Genomic DNA, 5,233 nt, shown 5'->3' on the forward strand with positions numbered 1-5,233 from the left:
AGCTTTATTTTTATTTTTTACAAATGGTCTGTCAATATTCTCGAGCACCTTCTAATGAATGATGTAATTTATGGTAGATGCTATTATTGGGACCTAGCCTTGTCCTGCCACAGCAATGCATCCCCAAACCATGGGACTTCAAGTGTTCTCCACAGTTGAAATTAGGTTTCCTGGAATGCTATACTTGGGTTGTCCCAAACATCTCCTGTGTTCTGGTGTTAAAATAATTCTGCTTTAGAGTCATCTGTCCAAACAACATCATTCCTGAAATCCTTTGTCTTTGTATATAGGTATATATACAAGGTATATATAGGTATAGGTATATATACAGGTATATATAGGTGTCATAGTTTTTAAGGCCGACTTGACCCACATGCAGAGGACACTCAGACAGAGAAGCGTAGATTTACTGTTTTATTTCTCAGTTTCAGGAACGAGGCGAGCAGAGTGGTCAGGAGTCAAGCTGTAAGGAAAAGACTGAGATGAGATGAGGAAACAGATCGGATACATCGAGCCAAGATCTATGCTCACTATTCAGGAGGCGATTGATCCACCAGGGGGAAGAGACGGGTACCTGTCTGGGCGTGACCCTGCGCAGAACTGGCTGGAGCGCTCCGATGTTCCAGGTGAGCAAGGTGGGTGGACAGGTTGCGCTTTCAGACTGGAGGACTCGCAAGGGCGGCTGCCAGGCGCAGCAGAATCCAATCTTGACGGGAGGTGAGTCCCAGAGGGAGAAAACCCAGCTCGGCGGCTCGGCTTGAACAGCCTAAGACGAAGGGAAGATACAGACAATTAATCAAGGCTCAAAACAAGGGGATCTTGGCCAGGTTAACACTACCACAGAAGGCAAAACACTCAGGCGTAGAAGAGCCAGCGAACCACCCTCATATGGTCCTCCAGCTGATGAGGCAACGACGTACAACTGTCAAACCTCCGGCCTGCAGCTCCAGGGCCTCTTAGGGGTGAGAGAAAGTTAGTAGCAGGAAAATTGAAAAACAGACTGTGACAATAGGTATATATATATATATATATATATGTATAATTAGATCTAAAGGTTGTATGCTTGCTAAAAATCCGATATCGATGTTGCTAGTTGATGTTCTGGCAAGGACTACACAGAATTGCAGACCATTAAAGTGTTGGCCAACATCAGCAATTAAAGAACAAGCTCTTACAAGTCAATGTTACAGCTGTATTAGCACATGTAGGGCTATAAAATTGTATAACACCCCTAAAGAGCTGTGTTTTTGCACATCTTGAACACCTGTTGCTAAAAAATTCTCATAAATAGACCAGCTGGGGTTTAGATCTCTTTTTACATGTTTAAAACAAGGCTTTGGTCTTATGTTAGAAATCAATTCCAATGAAATATTTGTGAGAGGATTTATATGAAATTCACTCAAGTATTATCTAGTACTGATTTGTCACCTTCTCAGAACACGTGGGTAAGAGACAGACAAGTCTTAAAGATTTATATACCCAGGCTTATATTCACTTGCATTCAAAACATGCATCTGTTTTCCTTCACTGTGCCACATTCTGGCATTCTCAGTAACCAAGAGTAATCAGGACACAAGAAAGCAATTGTGAAAACAGGATAAAAGACTAGATCAAAGTAGAAACATCTATTTTTGGCCGGCGTTGAGCTCACAACACAGAATAATTTTGGAGAGAAGAAATATTTAGCCACAGGAACAAAAGAAGAGAAAAACAGAAACAAAGATAAGAAGGTGCCCAGAGACAGTAATTTTGATTGAGAGAAGGAGGGAGAGTGGGTAGAGGGGTTGGAGTGGGGGTTTCAGCAGGGAATTAGAAGGCTGGGGGGTGGAGGAACTGCAATGGAAGTGCAGGTAGCCAGTAAGTGGGTGAGAGAGCTAGAGGGAGCCTGGATGAGGGAGTTTGTATTGCATTCGTGTTGCATCAGTAGGAGTAACGAGATTTGAAGATGCAGGCTCAGACACACTAATGGGTTTTGCACTGACGTCCCCCTCTACACACACTTGCAGAAGGCAGTTCTGCTCAGCAACATGGCTTACCAGCCACTCACATTTAGCCCCTGTCGATACCTCTGTGGTTGTATCTGTGTTTCAGAGTGACACTGAGGAAAAAAATACAGGCAACAAGCTTACGTGCACACACGTAAGAGGAAGAAATACCCTGTAATCCCTCAGCAAAGAGGCAGATGAAGACAATGACCTTGAGCACTGATGATTGGAGTCATTGGGAGAAGATAATACTGAATATTATCTCTGCCTGGTCAAATCTAATTTAGCTGTTTTCTTTGCGAAAAGCCACACATTACCACACATTCGACGAGTACGAACACACGCACACACCTTGTGGTGGCTAAGGGATATGGCAAGTTAACTTAGCGGAAATTTTAGTCACGAAAAAATAAGCGGCACCAATAAAAAGTAAATTCTTCAAGTAACATGCAAACAAAAACTTTTCAGCTGTTTTTCAGTTTGTTTGTTTTGTAACAACCTTTTGGACTTCCACAAGTGGTATAATATCTGCCAGGAGCCAATTTGCACGTGCCAAGGGGACGTTTCATGCCCACTTTAGCAACCGACGAGTTAAAGAAATTTTCTATAATCCGAGGTAATTTGACCGATCTTATTTTTTTTTTTGCTTTGTTCAGGGATTGTGAGCACTCACATTTGACTTAAATAGGGATTAGAACCACAGTGGAAATGAAATAAAATCTTCAAAACAAACATAAAGTTAAATTAACTTAAGGTACACCTATATTAAAAAGTCAGAAATTCTAACACCCTTGAAAGTAAATGACATTCTCTTTTCATTGTTTTTCAAATCAGATAAGCTTATTTTAATAATTTTTATGAAACAGATTGAGTCTCACCCACTGAAACAGTAAGGGAATACCATACATGCACGGTGATGTATTGTCTGAAAAAGCACTTTTTGGTAATCTCTCAGAGTAATCACAAAACAGATTGAAAACTAAAAATGTTTGGATTACATTAAATGGATGTTTAGGGGCTTATCGGAGACACAGAAAAAGGTCCAGTGAGTATTTTTTTCTTTATCTGAGTCAACTGATCAAGAGAATGCTTGACTGCTGCTGAAGCATTTAACTTTACTTTCATCCACCACATACAGCATTAGCTTGAAGAGACATTGCTGAAACATGCTGTAAGAAAAGGAACAGGATTTTAGAGTTTTTTACAAGTATTACTGAGAACATCATCACAATGTTTTGACTGCTACACTGTTGTAGTGTAGTTAAACCCTCATGAGTTATACAAAGATGGATTATGTAAAGAAACGTAACACTCATAAAACCATCCATGGCTCGATAATGTAAACTAGGCTGTTCTGATTAGTTATTGCGAGGAACATCCTGCAGAATACCTATGCACATCAACGTTTGAATGTTGACGTGATTTTTCTAGTTTGAATCAAAATGCTTTTGAATTCTTGCATATGGTCCCAGTTTGTTAGGTCTCCTAGGTGCTGCCCCTCAGGCAGCATTTATCCTGACCTCCTCCTCCCCACTGCATAATACACCTTATGAATCTTCTCTTTAGAAAGTAAAACTGGACCTTAAGATTTTCCTATTGCAACCTTTCTGGTAGGCCTTCATTGTATTAATGCATTCAGTTCAGCATTCCAATGTAATGACATCAATGTTTGATGACTCACAGCTTTGGATTTTATTCCTTTTTTTACGTATTCCTCTGTCTTGTCTTGTTCATGGAAATGTATTTCACTATCATGAGCTAAGTCTAAACACAACTAACTAGAAAAAAAAGCACAAAAAAAAAAGATTTATTATATGTGAGAATAAAGCATTTATTTTATTATTTAACTATAATAGATATTTTTAAGCAAAGTTGTGCAGCAGCTGTTTCTGTGTCCAGCAGCTTCTGACATTTGCCGTGCTTCAATATTAGTAATTAGGAGCTACAAAAGAATAAAGATATTCTAAGGACAACAGTAATATGGAGCCAGTTTTGGTACAGAGGTGGGATTTGTTATTGACTGAAACAACAGCATCATCTCGTTTTTAACCTTGTATTGGAACAAAAATTGTCACTTTATTCTCACTGCTTTCATCACAAGACAAGTGAAAACGATATACAAATGCTACTGACATCAGGTCTGTTAAAAAGTTCTTTACAGGCCTGGAATGTTTGTTTACAAAAGGAAATCTGAGCTGCATGAGGGCAGCTTAAACCGACAGCATTGTGTTGCTGTTATGTTGCAACATCCTGACTCTTTTTGTAGTCAAGGCTGTAGGAATAAAGAGCAGAACATTTCCTCTCCTTCTGGCTTTGAGCATTATGTAAATGCACAAACAGCATCAAGAGAAGAAGAGACCATTAAAACCTCTTCAAAAGATGCAATAAATTACAGAATGGCTGTTTTTAACAACAACAGGTTAAGTAAGTTGGCCAATTTGAATGGGTTATTTTTCTATTCTTTCTTCTGATTGTCTCCCTGGATGCTACAAAACAACAGCCTATCTGTTGTCTTCTTTTGTCATTCTATAGTACTGCAAGCTGATAAATCTCAGTTCAGCCCTAGGTTTAAATCTCCCTGGTGAGTGTTCCCCTCAGAGGACTTGCACCGCCTTTCTTTTATCCTGCCTTCTTTCTTTAAGCTTGTGAGTTCTTTCAGGTCGAACTGGAACCTTGTGTGTAAAGAAAAGAGGCAGGGAATCAATAATCAAAGCTCACGTTCTAGGTGCCTAAAGGCGAGTGGTTTCTCTGTGCTCAGTCTCCACTGAGGATCATTCATAGTGTATAAAAGGCATAGCTAATGCTGGGCTGGATGAGTAATACGAAAAGCCAAGTTCCTTTTCGTTGTGTGACCTTCTTTTTTTCATCCTTGTTGTTTCAGTTTCTTGTGATCTCAAACCACAAGAAAGGAGATCTTTAAGCCAGATGATGGAGCCCTGTGGTTTTAGGTAATGCTATTTATACATAAAGGTGAGGATCCACCCCCAATGAAACAGGTAGCACTTTAGATGTCTTTAATGTATGAACTGAAAGAGAATGCTATGCTTCTTTGAAATGACAAGTCTGAAAGTGTTTAGTGTTGAAAGACATTTGTGAAAGACATTCCGTCTTTCACACATATGCACAGATTGAGAGCACATCAGAACAATTGCACACAATGCAAAAGACCCTTGCATATACCATTAATTAAAGGGTGACTAGTTCTAATGGTACATATTGATTGTTGGAGGCTGATGTAATTTCAGACG

At 39.6% G+C, this 5,233-nt stretch overlaps 1 long non-coding RNA gene across 1 annotated transcript; it reads right to left on the reverse strand.

Annotated features, from left to right (window-relative positions):
• Positions 1-400: 400 nt before the first annotated feature.
• LOC124878817 lies at positions 401-1,225 on the reverse strand. Its single transcript, XR_007040863.1, has 2 exons — positions 575-1,225; positions 401-463 (listed from the first exon to the last, which is right to left on the reverse strand). It is a non-coding gene; the product is annotated as an uncharacterized LOC124878817 (long non-coding RNA).
• Between the last annotated feature and the right edge of the window lie 4,008 nt (positions 1,226-5,233).

The sequence above is a fragment of the Girardinichthys multiradiatus genome, chromosome 13 (assembly GCF_021462225.1).
Source record: "Girardinichthys multiradiatus isolate DD_20200921_A chromosome 13, DD_fGirMul_XY1, whole genome shotgun sequence".
Classification (NCBI taxonomy): Eukaryota; Metazoa; Chordata; class Actinopteri; order Cyprinodontiformes; family Goodeidae; genus Girardinichthys; species Girardinichthys multiradiatus.